Source organism: Podarcis tiliguerta, assembly GCF_965153285.1.
Source record: "Podarcis tiliguerta genome assembly, chromosome: 2".
Taxonomy (NCBI): Eukaryota; Metazoa; Chordata; class Lepidosauria; order Squamata; family Lacertidae; genus Podarcis; species Podarcis tiliguerta.
In genome coordinates this window covers 47,933,697-47,954,962 of record NC_139535.1, presented here as the reverse complement: position 1 = coordinate 47,954,962, position 21,266 = coordinate 47,933,697, and the positions used below count along the sequence as shown (strand labels likewise).

At 40.7% G+C, this 21,266-nt stretch overlaps 1 protein-coding gene across 12 annotated transcripts in view; it reads left to right on the top strand.

The window, feature by feature from the left end:
• Positions 1–21,266, top strand: part of ATP2B2 (ATPase plasma membrane Ca2+ transporting 2) — a 361,419-nt gene that overhangs the window by 129,681 nt on the left and 210,472 nt on the right. For all 12 annotated transcript variants that reach the window (XM_083429097.1, XM_083429087.1, XM_083429090.1 and 9 more), the window contains exon 3: positions 18,857–18,948. The gene's annotated coding sequence lies outside the window, so the exon portion shown is untranslated. The remainder of the gene's footprint in view (positions 1–18,856; positions 18,949–21,266) is intronic.

Here is a 21,266-nt window from a genome sequence, read left to right as displayed (position 1 = left end):
CCCTTTTTGTGTGCTAGCCATGATTCCCCTATCACCTCAGTGGCGTAGCAAGGTCAGGTGGTACCCAGTGCAAAAAAATTCTTGTCACCCCCCAACATTTAAATTATGAAAAGAAGGAAAAATAAGATTTACTTAACAATGTGAGCATAAGCACTTAAAACCTTTATCTCGCGATGGGAATTTCTTATTTTAAAAACACATATTTTAGTCATCTTGTCACCCCTCTCTGTGATGACACCTGGGGCACCCCACACCCACCGCACCCCCTTCCTACGCCACTGCATCACCTCACAGTGCATTCAAAACCACTAGGTTCAGACCATTATTCAGAGCCAGGCTGCCTTACAGTAACTGAAAAGAGAGAGAGAAAAAGTGCTTTGCCACTGCTAAAGCAGAGGCTCACACTCCTGGGCTGGATCTACACTTATTTGTAAAAACGCTTTAAAAACACATAATATAGCAGACAATGCAATTTTACATTGACGACGGACGCTGCTCTACAGCACCCTCTCGTGTCATATTTTTATAATGCATTTTTAATGTTTTAATTGACCAGTATCGATTAGTCTGAAGAAACCCTTGGACAGAAATTTGGTGAAATGGTTCTCCCCTCCCCCAGTTTTTCTGCTCACAAGTAAGGTGGAGAATTTTGAGAAGCTCTAAAATCAGCTACTCTTTGCTGGAAATTTGTTTGTCTCACCATGTTAGCTACTCTATTTCTAACTCTTCTAGCACAGCAGCAAACTGATTATTTTTCACAAATAGGAATGGAACTTCTCCAGCAGAAAAAAATAAAAATGAGATTTTCTATTTTCTACTGTCTGGTTTTGAGCTGCAGGACAAAGCTAAAAATAGATGTTTTTCTTGCTCCTGTAATATTTGCCACATTGGAAATGAACATGGCCGATACATAAAAATAGAAAACAATATATTCATAATTTTTCCATGTGGTTTTTGTTTGCTCTGCCACAATGGAAATGGCTAAATGGAAGAATAAAATAAGACACTGTAGGTACATAATGGCACAAGTCATTCTTTTTTGCTCTTCAAGATAAGGCAACCCTAGTTGTGGTAAGCACTAGTTTCCAAGGATCCTTCTTGGACGCCTGAGAAATTTCAGTAATAGGGTCATTTCTGGATGGACCACTGGGACTGATAGAGTGGTGGTGCTGTGGTGCCATCTTGTATGGTAAACAAAGTAAAGGTAAAGGACCCTTGGACAATTAAGTCCAGTCAAAGGTGACTGTCCCTTTCATGGATCACTGCCTTGCCGTGGCGAAGGGGCTTGAATAACTCAGAGAAGCTATGAGCTATGCCATGCAGGGCCACCCAAGATGGACAGGTCATAGTGGAGAGTTTTGACCAAACGTGATACACCTAGAGCAGGAACCGGCAAGCCACTCCAGTATCCCTGCCAAGAAAACTCCATGGACAAAGACAACAGGCATATAAAAGTTATGACGCTAGAAGATGAGCCCCTCAGGTCGGAAGGCGTCCAACATGCTACTGGGGAAGAGCGGAGGACAAGTACAAGTAGATTCAGAGCTGATGAAAGGATCTAACAGAAGCAAAAGACATCAAGAAGAGGTGGCAAGAATACACAGAGGAACTATACCAGAAAGAAATGGATGTCTCGTATACCCCAGGTAGTGTGGTTGCTGACCTTGAGCCAGACATCCTGGAGCGTGAAGTCAAATGGGCCTTAGAAAGCACTGCTAATAACAAGGCCAGTGGAAGTGATGATATTCCAGCTGAACTATTTAAAATTTTAAAAGATGATGCTGTTAAGGTGCTACACTCAATATGCCAGCAAATTTGGAAAACTCAGCAGTGGCCAGAGGATTGGAGAAGATCAGTCTACATCCCAATCCCAAAGAAGGGAAGTGCCAAAGAATGCTCCAACTACCGCACAATTGCACTCATTTCACACGCTAGCAAGGTTTTGCTTAAAATTCTACAAGGAAGGCTCAAGCAGTATGTGGACCGAGAACTCCCAGAAGTGCAAGCTGGATTTCGAAGGGGCAGAGGAACCAGAGACCAAATTGCAAACATGCGCTGGATTATGGAGAAAGCTAAAGAGTACCAGAAAGACGTCTACTTCTGCTTCATTGACTATGCAAAAGCCTTTGACTGTGTCGACCACAGCAAACTATGTTGTTTAGTTGTTCAGTCGTGTCCGACTCTTTGTGACCCCATGGACCAGAGCACGCCAGGCACTCCTGTCTTCCAGCAAACTATGGCAAGTCCTTAAAGAAATGGGAGTGCCTGATCACCTCATCTGTCTCCTGAGAAATCTCTATGTGGGACAAGAAGCTACAGTTAGAACGGGATATGGAACAACTGATTGGTTCAAAATTGGGAAAGGAGTACGGCAAGGCTGTATATTGTTTCCCTGCTTATTTAGCTTATATGCAGAATTCATCATGCGAAAGGGTGGGCTGGATGAATCCCTAGCCGGAATTAAGATCTCCAGAAGAAATATCAACAACCTCAGATATGCAAATGACACAACCTTGATGGCAGAAAGTGAGGAGGAATTAAAGAACCTTTTAATGAGGGTGAAAGAGGAGAACACAAAATATGGTCTGAGGCTCAACATCAAAAAAAGAAGATCATGGCTACTGATCCCATCACCTCCTGGCAAATAGAAGGGGAAGAAATGGAGGCAGTGAGAGATTTTACTTTCTTGGGCTCCATGATCACTGCAGATGGTGACAGCAGTCACGAAATTAAAAGATGCCTGCTCCTTGGGAGAAAGGCGATGGCAAACCTAGACAGCATCTTAAAAAGCAGAGACATCACCTTGCCAACAAAGGTCCGTATAGTTAAAGCCATGGTTTTCCCGGTAGTGATGTATGGAAGTGAGAGCTGGACCATAAAGAAGGCTGATCGCCGAAGAATTGATGCTTTTGAATTATGGTGCTGGAGGAGACTGCAAGAACTGCAAGAAGATCAAACGTATCCATTCTTAAGGAAATCAGCCCTGAGTGCTCACTGGAAGGACAGATCGTGAAGCTGAGGCTCCAAAACTTTGGTCACCTCATGAGAAGAGAAGAGTCCCTGGAAAAGACCCTGATGTTGGGAAAGGTTGAGGAGCCGATGTTTGTCCACAGATGGCTTTCTGGGTCATGTGACCAGCATGACTAAACCACTTCTGCCGCAATGGGACACCATGACGAGTGCCAAAGTGCATGGAAATACTGTTTACCTTCCCACTGCAGCGATACCTATTTATCAACTTGCACTGGTATGCTTTTGAACTGCTAAGTTGGCAGGAGTTGGCTGTTGCACAGATTTGAACCGCTGACCTTCCAATGGGCAAACCCAAGAGGCTCAGTGGTTTAGACCACAGCGCCAACCACCTCCCATTTTGTATGAGGTATATGTGATGATTTGGGGGAGGGGGAGTTCTGTGGCATGAATTCATTGACTTGTCCTATGTGTTCATGTGGTATGTGGGCATCATTGTTGGCATCAGTGGACACAGTTATTGTGTCCAAATTTACTGGGGGCATGTCTGCCATTTTTATATGTCACCTGCTCTCTCGCTTTCCGTTTTCTTCCCTGGCTTAATGTGAGAATATGATTGCTCTGACTATTACATCGAAGTTCTTCTGGGCCTTTTTCCATATGCTCAATGAAAAGTCAAGCTAACTTTAAGCTTATTTCTTCCTAGATTAATTTAATGGTGTTTAGAATCCATCTTCATCAGTGTTAATTCTCCATACTAAGGTTCCGCCTTCCTGCTTGGTTCAAAGAAAATACATCTTTCTTTTTTTCATTTTGAAGTATTAAATATTAATGTGAGTCTTTCTGTCAGAGTCTGGGAATTATATCAATTTCAGCTGCCACAATTTTACATTCCAATGAGCTCTGTGCTAATGAGAAATTAAGAGGCTTTAAAAAATGAGAATTTATATCAACCAATTAATTCCTTTTCAATATTTCAGGAGTTTGTGAAACATACACAAATCAAAGTAACACATTTTTTTAAATTGCTAGCAAGTTATTTCTTTGGGTATTGTCCTTGTTGTAAATTTTATGTCAAATTCAAGGATTTTGATAACACGTTTAGGGTCCATTCTTGTATTCAGGAATAGTGTGGTGGCTGCTTTTCCACTCTTCCATGACCTGCTTGCTGTTATTTTTATGTTGGAGGATATAACATGTCAATGTTTATATGAGAGGAGTGAATGATGTAGTTTCCTGCCACACCAGTATACCCTAGTGTTATGAAAAGTTGTGGTATTTTGGTCTTTCCCACATGACCACTCTGATTTTGAATGACAAATGGGGGGGAGGCATGGGGATCACAAAAAACCTCTCGGGGAATCATATGTAGGCCGTAGTCTGTGGGTTAGCAACGCCTGCTAATGGGTCATATGGGCTGTTTCAAGGGCACTCTTCAACAATCACTGCATGAAAACCAAAACATGCAGTCCAAATTGGTTAGAAATTTGCCATGGGTTTGTTGGTGATTTTGGCTAAAGTAATATCTAGGCTCGCTCTGTGATTGTGGCCCGCTGTGTATACTATATATAGCATTTTGTAAAACATTTCCAGTCAATGTGGTTCCTAATTTAAAAGATGACTGTGCATGCAATTATACACTTATTTTTACACTTTCCTTAGTGGTATCTTGTGATAAACAAACCTTATCACAAAAGCCACATTCAAAATTTTAACCAGTCTGTCCAAAATATCTCATGCAGTATTGCTCATTTCACAATCCAAGCCTATTCCTTGTAAATATATAATTTGATTTTGAACCTCAGAATGTAAGAAGAGCTTGCTGGATCAGGCCAATGACCCACCTAGTCCAGCATCCTCTTCTCACAGTGGTCAATCAGAAAGATGCCTGAGGTAAACCCACAAGCAAGATTTGAGTAGACGAGCATTCTCCCCTCCAACAACTGTTATTCAAAAGTATTTTGTGTGAATGTAAATGTGCAAATATGTAAACTTAATTGGGATGTAGCTACTGTATATCTGGCTATATTGGTTGTAGCGCATCCTGGAAAGCTGTTGCCGTAGAATCCCTGACCTCAGAGACAACTGCAAATCAATTACATCACTGGTTTACTTTCCCCACTATTTTTGAAAGCTGTTGCACAGGTATTTTTTATTTCTTTTATTTTGTACGCTACCCTATACCGTAGATCTCAGGGGGGTTCACAACACTGTGATTCTGGACTCGTTCACATGTAGTAAAATAGGAAGGTTTAGTACTACATGGATAAACCTGAAAAAGCCCGAGTGAAATGTCCTGATTTAGTGTTAATATTTGAAGCAGAGATCCTAGATTAAAACAAACTATGGTAAGTTTCATGGCAAGCCAGCATCAAACCATTGATGATGAAGTTGGCTTGTTAAAGTAGTAATTCCCTGTTTGAAACCAGGATCTTTTGTTGAAATGTGACCTTGAGCTGGGGTTCTTGGTAGAAGTCCTCCTTTGCGTTCCTTACCTTCTTCACCACCTAGAGGCAGCTGCTGATATAAACAAACTCCCCACTCTGCTGATGCCTCAACACCTGAGCTGCATGAAAACATACCCCATAGCTGATAGCTGTAGAATTTCTGTACTGTTCTGTATAGATATTGGGATAACTGTAGTGAACATATCTACTTTTCTGTGGGGCCCATCTTAGCATCTGTTGACAAGAATCCTTTCTCTAACTGACTAGCCTAGACTTGCCTGATCTATGGTGATATCACTATAGAGTGGTAAATAATAATAATAAAAAAGCAAGAGTGCTAGTTCACTGAGCAGAGAAATTGCTTCTGACAGCTGGAATATGCATTAAACCCGAGGCATTTCCACCAAATAATACTGTGATATTGATGTTGTAAGTACTGATGGAGAATGCAGTATGATGATGAACTGCTTCATGTTGCCTTAGGCTTAAGTCATAAAAATACTAAATTTAATTATCTTAAGTGTGACCTCAACACACACACACACACACACACACACACAGAGTTTGTACATCTGTATATGTTAAAACCTCATCTCTCGCTCCCCAAACCACCACAGCTAGTATAGGGCTGCCATATTTCAAAAAGTGAAAATCCGAACACAAGAGTTGTTGATCTTTAGTTTTGCCCAAAATCTACGCTTCCGACATGGGTTGCCATAATGTCCAGATTTTCCTGGACATTCAAGCGAATCACGACTATATCCGGGAAATTGCCGACATGTGGCAATCCTTAAGTACAACATAGCTCTGTTCTCCCCCAATCATTCAAGCTTCTTGGACATCATATTTCTGTAAAGACTCCAGTAACATAATGTATTAAGCAGTACTGGTTGGTAGGGCAGCACAAGTAGGGTGGCTCTGGGTTACCTGTCTTCTCAGTGCTGAGAAGCGTTGTCAAATACCAAGAGGAAGATGGGAAGGGACAAGACTGTGGGTATCTTGGCATGGTTTGTGCAGAGTGCTGGGAATATTGATCAGTTCTGCTGCTGCATCTGTACTGTGCTGAGCTCCCCACACCTCCTTCCTCAATAACTGGCAACAGTGCTGAGCATTGAGAGCCAGATGAGCAACACCACCCTGCCTGTGTTGCTTCACCATTCACTACTAAATATAGGACAGTTCGGTCCAGATTGAATATTGATTGAAATTTTATGGTTTTTATGCCACTAGCCACCTCCACGGGGTACTAGTGCTGCCAGTGACAGCTCACTTGGACTCAGACTGGGGATGTATTAAATTGAACCAGCTTACAGTGGGTAGGTGTTCCTCTAGAAGCTGCCTCCATGGAAGTGATCTGTAAAGGACCAAATGGGTGCTACAGCTGTAAGCCGGCCTTTGACAGTAAGCTGGCTCCATGGATGGACATCCTAGCCCTAGGGCAGTGGTGGCCAAACTCGGCCTTCCATCTGTTTTGGGAATACAATTCCCATCATGGCTGGCCACTGGTTCTGTTAGCTAGGGATGATGGTAGTCCCAAAACAACTGGAGGGCCGAGTTTGGCCACCACTGCCCTAGGGCATTCAGTTCCCCTGTCTAAATATTTTCTTCCTCTGAATGATTAACATCTGTAAAGAGCAATAGAAGATATGCTGTCTCAAGAGTTGCAGAACAATAGAAAATCACATACAAACTCACAGGGAACTCTTTCATAAAATTTTGATATCATCTATAGTGGGATGATAAAGTATAGGACTATGTTCTGCCTTCTGCTTCGTTAAGAATAATGATAAGGTATTTAATGTTTAACAAAGTAAAAATATAATGGTTTTCCTCTCTCTCTCTCTCTCTCTCTCTCTCTCTGTGTGTGTGTGTGTGTGTGTGAGAGAGAGAGAGAGAGAGAGAGAGAGAAACCACTTATTTTGCTTAATATTTTTGAAAAACTTTTTTTATGTTTTAAATAAATTAAGAAAACCAAGCATTACAGAGAAAAGTGACTTTTATGAAAAGGTGGACATGTTTGGCATTGCTCGTGTATTTAAAGTATATTTAGTAACCTGTGATACAGAAATGTCACTTGAAGGACTACACACACACACACACACACACACTCACTCACTCACATTCATGATAAAGATTGTGAATAGTATTTTCCATTATAATTTAGAGTGTTTGCTAAATAAAGTGGCACATGGAACAACAGGGAGGAAGGTGCATATTATGTAGGCCTATTATGAAATAAAACAGATGATGCACACTCTCTAGGGAAGATAATTAAAATGACAATGAAGTGGTAAGCTGATCCATGGGAACTGAACTACAAAACCTAATAAAATGAGTATCACTTTAATCAATCATTTTCAAAATCAGTCGCTTTATTCGTATGCTGCCTTTCAAAAGTTAAAACCATGCTCATACATACAAACATAACAAAGTCATAATGAAAAAACAACAAAATGTACACAACCAAATTGAACAATTTTCACATAAATCATAAGATCCAAAATAGAGATGCAAAAAATCAACACCCTAAACAACACCCACCACCCACAACAAACCCCATAAACAACACCCCAGCCCAATATTCTGTTCAGCAGTCTCAACTTTTGTATCTGGAGTCCAGAATCCATATCAGAAATCTTTGCTCCCCCCTTAAATAACAAATTGCCCATACTTCAAACTTCAGGGAAAGCAGAGTTGCAGTTTCATTGACTTACATATGAGTCAGCTGCGACCAGCGCTTTCTTTATGAATGTCACCTATCTCCCATTAAAACTCCTGCTACAAGACCCTTAAGAAGTGGAAGATATATTGGTTGTTGAGATGTACTTGCTAACAATGCTCAGAGCAATAATGCAGTAGTCATAACTGCTACATAAAGTAGGCGCTTCTATCCCAGGAGACAGCTCCTTCTTTTAGCCTATGATTTTCAGTGGACTACACATACAGTTTTAAACTACAGTAGAGAAATAGCTTGGTGTGACACAAGAGGATTTAGGAAAGAAGGCAGTGTACAGTTTCAGGCCCATTAACAGCAAAGTCTCAGAATGGTAATTCAAGCTTCCACAGTAAGATCTCTTTCCTGCAATTTTACCTGCCTGATGCAGGAAGCACACTCTTCAGCTGCTAATGCATCAAACAATGCAGCAGCTGTGCTTAGTATCTTAGTTTTTGAACATGAAATTATGATGTGAATTAAAGGGGGTATCATACTTCCTGCCAAAGCTAGTAGCCAAGTCTGAATCTGAAGTTTTACCTCTAATTTTATGGTTGACAGTTAGGCAGTGGAAATCTGATAAGCTGCTGTAAGAAACACCTTGCTGAATACCTTGCTAGTATGAATATTTCAGACCTAAGAACTAGAGAAGGGATTTGCATGAAATAAACCACCATATCCTTGCATCCATATTTTTCATACCATCTATCCTAGCTTCTCCCCATCACCACTTCACTCTCATTCTGGGGAACAGCAGCACCCCGCGTTTTCAAGCTGCCTTCTTCTCCCTAAGTCCCCATGTCATAGCCCATTTCCTTCAAGAAGGTTCCCTAATTCTCATTATCTTCCCTCTCCTCTCCTGAAGCAAAGCATGAAGTTAAGGATTCCCCCACCCAAGTCTGATCTGGGCCCCAACAAAGTCTTGTGCTGCTCTGTTTCTTTGTTTTTCTGTATGTATTTATGTTTCTCTATGGCCGTGGATATTTCAAGAAGTATGAATGTCCAAAACATTGAATTAACAGCACCAAACATCTCTGGATTGTTTGTTGTTGTTGTTGTTGTTGTTGTTGTTTATAAGCACAACAGCAGAGGATTAAACTTCATTTAAGTTTTTTTTAAAGCCTGTGTTCTGCTTCAGCAAAAAAGGGCTCTTCGGTACTTTGTAGACAGCATTCTAGACAACCTCAGATTGTAGGGCCAAACGCAGAAGACTGTAAGGTCTATTAGAATAACCACCAGAAAGAAAGGCTGGTGTGAAGCTACAAAGGTTTTGCAAGTGTTCAAGGAAGATTCACACCACTCGGCCACCTCTTATTTATTTCAAGGTTAGAAAAGGACAACCTCCTGCTCTCCCCAAAAGGAATTATGTAGGTGGGTCATGGCAGTGCAGAAAGTTAAGCACTTGCTCCTTACTGTCAGAATTTCCAGTTAAAGACCACTGATTCCTTACATCTCCGAAACATCGCCTCTGAGAAATAACCTGTACTGCTACATTTATGACATAGCTAGGATTGCACAGAGATGCCATTTTGTATTAATCCTGAATCAGCCCACCCACTGTTGAATCCTATGTGCCCTTTCAGACTGTAAGACTGGCAGCTGCTTGTGTTCTCTATCAGAAGTGAATAACATATCAGTAAAGAACATGTGTATATTTAAGTTGTTCATCAACCAAATTCAAAGGCTCTAAAGCCACTCTGAAATTCAAACCAATGCCTGCTTTTAAAATAAAAGTTTTAGGAGTGACAAACTATTTCACAGTCCATCTGCTAATCAACACTAAGAGAAAATATCTTTTCACAGTTGGTGAAAACAGGCATGTCTTGATTATAGATCCACCTACCTTCAAGTGTCAGGACCTTTCTGAGAACGCCTAACAAATCTCAGCATGGCAGACGCACTTACAATCTTTTGTGTGTCATAGGCTAAATTAATCACTGCTAAATTAATTTCTACACGTGCTGTAGAGGGGGCAGGTGGGGCTCGTTAACCTGGGAAGATAACCCATCTAGGAGAAGGAAAACTCTGATCCTAAACTTCTGCTGCCTTGTGGGATATCTTCAGCAGAAGAAAAGGCTAAAGAGTAAACTGTCATGAACTGGCAGGAATTTGGGGAGGAGGAAAAGGAGGAAGAGGATCCTGGTGAGGGGTGCAGCTGGGAGTGGGTCACACGGGAGCAAGCTGGGGATGAGGAAGGAGAGGTTATTGTAGACAATACTCATGGGGTGACAGAGGATGATGAGAGGGCAGGGACGAATGTGTGGAAGCTGAGCAGTGGGACCCTTCACCAGAGCAAGAGAGGCCCCCGTCCCCATGAACATGGCAGGTCCTAAGACAAAGGGAACAGCGGCTGGGGCACTCTAGGAAGAAGAGGCAGGCCTGCAGCCTAGTTCACTAGCTGGCCAGGTGGGGAAGGAGGCATGTGATTCCTCAGCTGGGGCAAGCTGAGAGCAGGTGAGGGTCACATGCCTCATCAAGCCCAGATGCTGCAATCAGCAGGCACAGTATAAGAAGGTAGCAGAGCTGGTGTACTGTGTCTGCTTAACTGCCCATGTTGGGGGACCTCGCCTAGGATTCTCCTTGGACCTGCATGAGTTTCTACTTTGAGTTTGACCGCTGAGCTACTATCTTGGCTTACTTGGACTGAGCTTGGACTGCATTTCCTGATCTTTGGACTTGGCTTATGTGGATTGGCTTCTGGACTTGGCACACTGTCTGCCAGGTAGGCCAGGGGATCAGGACATAAATCCTACACAAATAGACAGTGGAGTCCTTATGATGGCTATATCCCTAAAGCAGCCTTGTATGCCTCCTTCTGGCAACTCCTGCAGCCAAGCTGGTGCCAGATGAATTGCTCTCATAATAAATTACCAAATTGGGTGATTTGGGTTCTTAAGGATTTTGTCATTATATGTTTGCTTTTTATTCTAAAAGGCCATGAAAACAAGAGCAGATAACCTATGTCATCATGGCTTCTCCTTGCTAAGCTAAGTGTTTTAGAAAGCTTTCCTATACATTAGTACTTGGGTGGTTTTTTGTTTGTTTGGGCACAAAACTCATTTTTCAGTCTGATGTCAGTTCAGGGTAAACTACAGAAGGACAAATATGTTATTTTTAAAGCCTTCAGGAACTAAGCATTCAGTTGGATGACTTCAGTTAATTTGGGAGAGAAAAGTACATTTTCTATTTTTATTCCTTCAAGTTTGCATGATATTTCTGAAGTCACAGAGGGAAAAGCCAGTGTTCTTATTCATGGAATCCTACAATGTTCTTTTAGTGACTGCTATTAATACTCTCTGTAATTCGTTTCCCCCCTCCCTTGCAGATAAGTTTGCATTAGAAGACCAGATTTGAGTTGGCACGGTAATAATGGGCCTATTCAGTTGTTAAGGGAAAAGAGCTTGTTATCAAGCGCTAAACTGCTGCTAGAGCCTTTGATTTATTTGCTAATCTTTGGTAGTAAATACTTGTCCTAGTTCAGCAAAATGGTTATGAAGTAAATATGTTTCACATTTGGTCATTTACAACCAGTAAATTGAAATTTAACCCAGTAGTATATGAATAATTTTATTATCTGTAATGTTGTGTGTGTGAGAGAGATTTTGCTTACTAGTACAGAGTACCATCACTTCTTTTTTTGGCTGCCCTTGGCAACCATTTTGTTCTGGCACCTGAGGCAATTTTATCAACATGAGTACCATTTTTTTATTTTCTACCATATAAATCACCATTTAACTGATATTTATCAAAACAATAGGAAGAGAAAACCATGCTGCGTTGTTAATTAATTTTGCCTGCTCTTTCATTTTCTATTAAACTATAAAATACTTTTCTCATATGTTTTTGAAGCAGCATTATTGATAGCGTGTTGAGGTGATACGTAAACTTTTCTGAAATAATGAAGAATTGCAGTGACTTGTACCTTTATTTGCTTTACCAGAATTAAAACATGAGACCTAGCCTGGAAAAGAAAGGGGTGCATTATGATGGAAACTGGAAAGAAGACTGATGATTCTAAAATAAGGAACAAGGGCAGGGCAGTTCTTAATGCTGTTTTTTCTCTCAGAATATGCTTATGTGCACATTTTCCTAGTTAGACTATTTCAGTTTTACTTGTTACAATAATCATTTTAAATCCGTGTACATTTTTTTCTCTGTAGTGTAACTAATATTGAAATTAATATGGATCCTATCATTTCACACATATTTATTAGGCCTTGTGCAGGTGCAATTGCTTAACCATGGTTAGCTCCCTCTTCCACCTCAAGTGCTAATTTTCCTAATCCTTCCCTGCCAATTCTTAGTCGTGACTAAACAATATGAATATACTTTTTACACAATTCATTTCATTTCTGGCAGCTGCATACATTTCATTTTCCATTTGTTATGTCTTTTTCAACCATTCAGCCTGATAATGGAACTAAGACTGTTTTAGTGACTCTGGTAGACAATATTTGTCTACAACAGCCTTCCCCAATCCAGTGGCCTCCAGATACTATTGGACGATAACTCCTATCATCCCTGATGATTGGCCATGCTGGCTGGGGCTGAGGAGAGTTGCAGTCCAAAACATCTGGAGAATGCCAGGTTATTGAAGTCTCCTCTGGATATTGGCAAGGGAAATATCCCTGTTGATTCCCTTGAACTGCTCAGTGACCTATATTTGAGAAAGTTACATTGAGAAGCATGACTCTAGGGACAACTGTTTTCACTCATGAAATACTGAATCAAATAATGGACTGACTCTGAAATACGTTAGTAGTCCAAAGATATGCTGTATCATTGGTATATGAGGTCAAGAGCAAAGACATTTAAAGACCTTGCTTTGGAGGTAAGGTTAAAGTAACTATCAAGTTCCAGATTGGTAAAGATGCCCAGGATATTAATATTAGTAAATACGCAAGCAAGGTGTAGCCTGATGTGCTATTTATACCAAAGGTGAATTTACCTTGCATTCATATAAGACATTTTTGTACTGGTTTTATTTGTCCTGTAGGGACAACAATTAACCTGAAGTATATAAATAAAATTAACAACAAAAACTTTTAATCAAATGGCAGGGCCTTGATGTATAGGGAAGGAGAAACCTTTAAGAAAAAGGAAAGAGAAGTTGAATACAACAGATGGCTCTTTCTGACCATTGACTTAGTCCAGTGTTATAATTTAACAGGCTTTTCAATACAAAGGGGAGTTTTAAAAAAGTCAAAATAGAATGAGAATATTTCAGGGAAATCCATAAAAATGGCAGGAAAATAGAGGCCATAAAACCGTGATAAAAACTCATTGGATGGTAAAAAGCCAGGGAAATAAAAAAGGGTTTTACTTGATGCCAAAAAGGCATTAAAGCAGGCACCTGGCAAGAGTCTCCTGGGAGAGAGTTCCTAATGATATAATCATTTAGTGAGTTGGTCAACTGTATCATTCTGCAAAGCAATGAGAAGAATTTTAACCACTCTCCTGCTTCCCCAGATACCTGAACAGTAGCAGGAGCATAAAGATTACTAGAATACAAAGTAGTTGCATGTATAACTCTACTTAGGTTACCACTTGGTACATGGACAGCTGTAGTAATCTCAGCATTCCTATGCTGAAACGGTAGTGTGTGGGTGGTGGTCAACCATTTAAAGAGGGTTGGGGAACTTGTGACCCTATAGATGTTTCAGGATTAAAACTCCCATCCTCCTAGACCATTGGCCATTCTGACAGAGGTTGACTGGCAGCTACAGTCCAATGACACCATTGGCTTCCTATCCTTGCCCTAAAGCAATAAATCTACACAATATTTCGGACATGGGGTGGAAGCTTAATGCAGGCAATACATCACAAATACTTACATAATCATATCCCTCTGAGCAATTTGCAATAGCAAGGGCTGAGCTCTCTGGGGGAAAGAACAGCATTTTCCCAAATACAAAACTCTATACATTGAATATTTTGAAGTGCAGCTCAGTTCTGCTCCTTTGAAGGAAAAAAATATTCGCCAAACAGGTTATACTAGTGCCCCCATGTTGCGGATGGAGGTTAAGTGTGCACTGTACAGAAATAATTTACATGAATTGAGGATTCATGGCCACCAGGAACATAATTTCTGCACAGTGCATACTTTCCTCCACAATGTGGGGCACTATTAAACCCTGCGGGAGGATTGTTTAGAAAGTTTCCACTTCACTCATTTTTGTCCTTTATGCAAGGGACGCCACCACTTTCTAATAATAATACCTTCATTGTCGATGTACAACCTGTGTACAAGAAAATTAACCAAGCCTCCGTCCTCCCCCCCCCAACACTCAATCTCATTGCACTTTGTGTGCTTGTCACCAGTGGCGGAGATCAGGCGGGGGCAGGGCTGGTGTGTGTCCTGGGGTCATAGCATGCTGCCTGTAGGGGCGTGGTGCCCAGCATGGTGGGGGGCAGCCGCGATGGCACCCCACCGGTGGCAGTGCGCTCCCCCCGCCCTACTCTTCCTCCGCCAGTGCTTGTCGCACAACACACCAACCCCAAAAGTCAGTTGCGCTATATTATTTCTGCTGTAGTGGTTACAGTGGAATAATTACTAGCACAACAGAATCACAAATACCACTTTGCACTTTAATTTGGTATACCCACAGCAGCAGCATGGTTTTGTACAGTATTACATTAGTTCAAATATCCTTATCCAGCAGTTGTAAGGTTGCAAGTTGAAAATACAATCATACATAAATGTTGCAGGTCTTTGAAACATAGATAAGGAATGCCACACTCTTTCGGTTGTTCCACCATCACAAGCATTTTAGTTTGCACTGTGGAATGATCATAGAATTGTAGCATTGGGAGTGATCCCCAAGGGTCATCTAGTCGAACCCCCTTCAATGCAGGAATCTCAGCCAAAGCATCCATGAACAGCCAACCTCTGCTTAAAACCCTCCAAGGAAGGAGAGCCCACAATCTCCCGAGGGAGTCTGTCCTACTGTCGAACAGCTCTTACTGTCAGAAAGTTCTTTCTGATGTTTAGTCGGAATCTCCTGTCTTGTAACTTGAAGCCATTGGTAATCTCCTCTCTCTTCTCCCCACACATTGTTTTGGGGGTACTCCAGAGCCCGCAGAGCCAATTTGAGGGGGAGTTGGGGTGCACGGGGGAGGAGAGGGGGAAAGCCCTGTTGCATTAGCAGGACTCAATGCACTGGCTCCCTCTAGAGCCCCTGTTCAGCTGCATCCAGCGCATAGTGCTTTAAACACTATATACAATTATCTTGTTAATTCTTACAGCCCTGTAAAGTAGGTCAGTGTTATCATTCTTAGATTATGATGTGGGGTTAGATGAGTTTGGGGGGAAAGAACATCTACTGTAAGCATGGGGGCAGTGATGGCTGCATGCATTTTAAACTAATGCAAAGGATGTTGTAATAATTTGAAATTCAAATGTCACTCTGAATGCCATTACTTGAATGTGCTTCTAATCTTTATTTAATCTTTATTTTTACAATCTTGCCACCTTGTGGTGTGCTTTGGCAATGAAAGTTTGATTTAAATTCCTTTTTAAACTTGATGCATTTTATAATGCAATATGCTAATGACAGGAAGAGTCCGTGGAACATACTGAGCAATCTGATTATGAAGAGTGTGATTTAGTGTTCTCTGTTCTGCCTTTAGCATATTGTATTTTTGGAGAAGTAAATAAAATTCTGTTAAATTCTGTTAAATAAAATTTCCTAAAACAAAACACTGTTGCGTGACCCCGATCTTCAAGCAGCGTGACTTTCCAGGAGTTCCATGCATTTACCTAGGTTCTGTATTTTCTTTTGGGAATGAGGCACAGCAGAGACCGTGGTGCCTTTATGATATATGGTTTATTTACACATATATACAACCTGAGGCTACAATGGAGGGGTTCACAGTATCAACACCCCAAGAGGGTCTTGCTTCTCCCAAAAACGCAGTCTTGGATTCAACCAGAAATCAACCACCATTCTCTGACCCTCTGTCCAGCTTTTGCCTTTAACAGCCTGCAGCCTCCCCCCGCCCCAGGTCACATCATGGCCAGCCCCAAAACTCTAAGTCAAACTCTGACTTTGTCTTCTATCTCCAAGTTGAAGGAGGAGCCTAAGACATTTTCTGTCTGGCACAGAGTCACCTCTCTTTGGCATTCTTAACGGCTTATTACCTTTTCTTTGTTGACTCATCTTCCAGGCAATTACCTCATGAGGAAGCTGACCTGGCTTATATTTTTGCTGGATCCAGGGGTTCAGGAAGCTTGATTAAATTCTAACACTTACTGGGTCCAGGAATTTAGAAGCGTCTTGTACCCACAAACTCATAACAATACTAAAACACTAAAACCTAGTAATAAAACGAATCCTTTCTCCTTGTTGATGGGACCATGTTTATTTGAGGCCATTTTAAATCTATACTTTCCAGTGAATGTTTACTCCCTCCACCATATGCTCAAAAGAACCAACAACTGATCTATGGAAAATTGCAGTCTGGACGAACACACTACAGGGGCTTTGTTTCTATCTTGGGCTTTGTTTGCAACATGAATAAGACAGCACCTTGGTATATGATGATGTCATTGCCATGCTCCAGGGCTTCTTATTTCAAATGTGAAATGAAATTCTTAGACTCACTGAGAATGAAGATTAGATCAATCAGGCTAGACTAAGTAAACCTAGAAAATAAAAATGCTAACTAAATGAAAATGAATGAAAAGCTGTTCTGCACACAATGGCAACCCAAGCACAGAAATGTCCTGCATGCTGTACTTTCTAAGAGCAGACTGAAGATAGGATAAGTCATTGGCCTCACCCCTTTCCCCACTTCCATTTCTGATGGAAAGTAGACTCATCAGAGAGATTGTTGGACACTTTGATTAGAATGTGTCTGAATTAAAGTGTACAGCATCACACGGGAGAGCTTTGGGTGGGAGGAAAGAGGTGCTGTACCTCTTTTGTTGTTATCTTTGCTGTTGTAACATGCAATATGATATGAATTCCATTTTCTCTTGAGCATGGTGGAATCTGCTAATTGATGGATAAAATAGACACTGATTAATGGGCAATTAGCAGCAGCCAAAAAATATTCACCCCAAAGCATCTGGAAGTTACACCCATCTGCAAGGGATGGAGGGGCCTGATTGAATTTTGGATTTTGCTGTGCTCAGATCTGTTAGATTAAGTGAGGATGCACTACTGGAACTACTACTGTTTGTACTTAAAATTTATTGCCAGCTATATGCTGGGTGCTGCTGCATAGAACATGGCACTGGCCCAGAGAGTATGGCCCAGAACCGTTTTGTGCATTTGCTTCTGTTCCCCAGCAGTAGTTGCCCAATCAGTAAAACATATTTATTTTGATCTGGGTTGTTATTATTTCTCAATTGCTGTTCATTTTCTTAATCACTACTCAAGTTTTAACTGGTGCTGTTGAAATTTAAGGGGGCATTAACTGGATGCTGATGATTTCTCCTGAAATTTTATACACGGCTTTGAAGGGGCAATTATGCCTTTAAAAATGGCACACAAATCAGGAAATAAAACAACATTACACATCGTTTTAAGTCACAGTTTGAATTAAATAATGCTTTAAAGCGAATGAGCAACGTGTTGGGGGCATGCTGCTCAAAAGTCCCTGGGGCATTCCTGACCCACTCCTTCAGTGTGCCAGAGAAGTCAGCAGTGGCTCTCTTCCTGTTACATGCTCCCCTTTGTTCTTGGCTTGCCGTCATGGTTTGTTTAGGAGAGAAACAGTGATGGCCAGTGAGGCAGCATGGGGTAGGGCACTGTTGCACTGCACACTGCATTGGGAAGCTATGAGTCCCCCACCTGTTCTGCCTCACCAGCTGCTAGTGGGGAAAAAACAAAGCATGAGTACTGATTTGCTGCAATGGCATGCCAGCCTCTGGTTTGTTTCTTCTGCTGCAGGGGAAAGGAGGAAGCAGGGGCGAAGCAGCCAATAAACATTTTAGCAGTGGCTACTTGCATGCCACACATTATTGAAGCATTGTGTGCAAATTGAGCCTATAAATCTTCCCCTGTAAGATCATTCTATAATTCTATCAGATTTCTGAAAGAGAACCAGCAGGCTGAATATCCTATTGCTTGGGACAAGAGGAGTGTGAAATGCCCTATACTAACTTTGCAAGCAGGTTTGATGCTTCAGATATGAGATTGAAATGGACCTGAAACTGGAGCCAGTGAAATGGTGGCATCAAGTCAGATGTTCTGCATCACTACCAGCAAAAAGGAGGAGGAGACTCAGCACTGTTATTTGATGGAAGACCCACATCTCCTATAACATCCAAAATGTTTTAGCCTCTTTTCATGCTGTTTATGTCATGTGTAAATATTAATGCAAAACAATGTGGGAGTGAAATCAAATGCACATTCTAGATGATGGCATTACCATCTGGTGAGATTAAGTAAAAACTGATTTTTACATGTGAAATTCATTTTTTTTTAATAAGAGGGAAGGCTTAAATGTCTTAGGAAGCATACCTGCTATAAAAACTCAGTGAGATTATACAATGTTCAATGGGCAAGACTGAACATTTTCTTGCATGTAAGGTATAATTGAGACATTAGGAGAACCCTTCATGAACTTACATCTATAACCATACATATATTGTTAGAATCTTGTAAATTCCAATCTGATATCGCAGTATTGTAGTCTGCTGCTATTCTCCTACTTCAGTTGTGTCCTTTATAGCTTGTCATCTTGAATCTTTCTGTTGTGTTTTTTCCTCTCTCCCCAGTTGCAACATCAAGATTGATTAACCCTAGAAGAAGCTGGTGATGTGACTCCAGTTCCAGTTTATCAACTCATTTCTAAGGATAAATCAGCACTGTGAGTTTTGTATGATGTTCTCAAAGCATTCTAAACAATCTTTAGCTTATCTATTAAGCTTAAATAATCAAGTTTCATTGCTAGCGAAAAGAAACCAGTCAGGCAAATGAAAATGGTTGGTTCAATATAATCCTGAAAATATTTGGGAGGAATGGAACACAGCAGTGTGGCAATTGTTCCATAAACTTAGAATTGTAGAGTTGGAAGAGACCCTGAGGGCCATCTAGTCCAACCCCCTGCAATGCAGGAAACTCAGCTAAAGCATCCATGACAGATGGCCATTCAACCTCTGCTTAAAAACCTCCAAGGAAGGAGTGTTCGCAACCTCCCCAGGGAGACCAATTCATGAGCATTTCAGCTTCCCAAATGGAGTGGCCCACTTTATCTCACCCTGTGTGCTCTTCTGGAGACCCCACCCCAAACCAATGAGGAGGCATATGGGGATAGGAGTGGGGAAAGCCCCTTTGTGCTAGTTGATGTCCTTGCATGTGTTTACACTAGTGGGATCTTTTGACTGAATCCGGCTAAGAAGCTCCCTCTTTCTGAGAATGCCGTTCTGTTCTATATTATGACACTGTAGGGCTATATGGATGTTCAGTTAGAAACTAATAGTGCTGTCCTATACATGTCTACTCAGAAGTAAGTCACTTGCCTTTCCTTGGCTTATTCCTAGAAAAGTAGGTATAGGATTTTTTGCAGCTTAACAGCACATATTAATTCATAAGAAAGTCACATTTAATTCAGTGAGGCTTACTCCCAGATCATGGGATTGCAGCAAGAAAGCTTCAATGAACTCATTTGCACTTTTCAATATACATGCGCAGGACCATGTTATAAAAGAAGCACATTTTAACACTTGATACTAGAATTGCATTGATAGTGAATTATTCAAGGGAATATAAAATTAGTAGTTGATCTGTCTGCAGTATCCTTCATGGTAGGAATCATTTTCTGGTATTCTGATTGCACCCCCTCCCCGAACAGAATTTCGATTATTTGCATTACACAATCAAGCTCATTTTCAAAGTATTTTGCATGTGCATTTGAGTCTTACTCATTCATATACGATGCAGAGATTATCTACATGTTATTTTTCATGGAAATGTGTATTGTGTTCTGTGATGCACTGTTACTTTCCACAACGTGAGCTAAATGACCACATTACCTGCAACTCTCAAACCAACTCACAATGATTTAAATCATATTTCATTAGAGTAAGTGTATTACTTGAATTGCATGCCCTTAGCTATTAAAGTAAGAATATAGTCTTATTGACTGAAATGACAGAGGAAAGAATTCAGGTTTTCAAAATGTGGAATAAGTAGGAGTGTTACTTACTGGGTATTACATTGACAGTGAACTCCCATGGATGACACACAAGAATGGTAATTATTTCTCCATAGTCCTTATTGCAGAGGCACTTAAGGTTTAATATTTACTTGCATAGAAGACAGTATGATGCATTTTTATATCTCCCATAAGTTCCTTTTAAATTCTATAGCTAGCAGCAGTTCCCAAATTTTATGTGTCTAGATAATGGCCTATATCTTATCAATTTAAAACAGAAGGCATTTTCATACGGTCTGTGCCAACCATTTTATTATAATTATTAATTCAGTGCATCATAAGTATGGCCACTTAATCATTCCTATTGCACTGCATTAATCAATTAATATTACACTAATTTGTATTTTGGTGTGTGGTTTAAATTGAAGAGAGACAAAAATGTGATCTTTCAAATATCCTTAGTCATGCTTTAATGTGTTCTTGAAAGTGAGTTCTTGCTAATACTTAAGTAATCAGACATTTAAATGCCTGTCTTTGGAAGATTAAAACACACTGAAATCCTGATCCTATAGAACTTTGCAATAGTCACATACAGAGTTCATCCACACTTCTGGTTGAGCTCTGTACCATAAACTCTTGGTACAGGTCAGAGAAGTTTCTCTTTTGTCCCACCACTTTCCCGGGGAAAACCCGCTGTTTATGATGCTGGCTACGTTGAGTTACCAAAAACTCTCACACAAAAATTATTGCACTGTGAAATGATGTGTTTATTTTCCTTCTCTAGACTTGCCTAATCTCTGCAATGCAAAATAAATTAGATTTGACATATGTCTGTGCTTCACTTATATAGGACATTGTGTTATTTTTCAAATAGTAAAAAGCTAATGGGGCCAGCAACTGTTGCCAGAGTTTGCACCTTGCAGTAGGGCAGCCTATAATGCCAAGGGAAGGCTATGCCATGTCATCTCATTTCAATATTGGTAGAAGTCATCAAACTTCACATTCCTTAGCTATTAAAATATATGGATTAC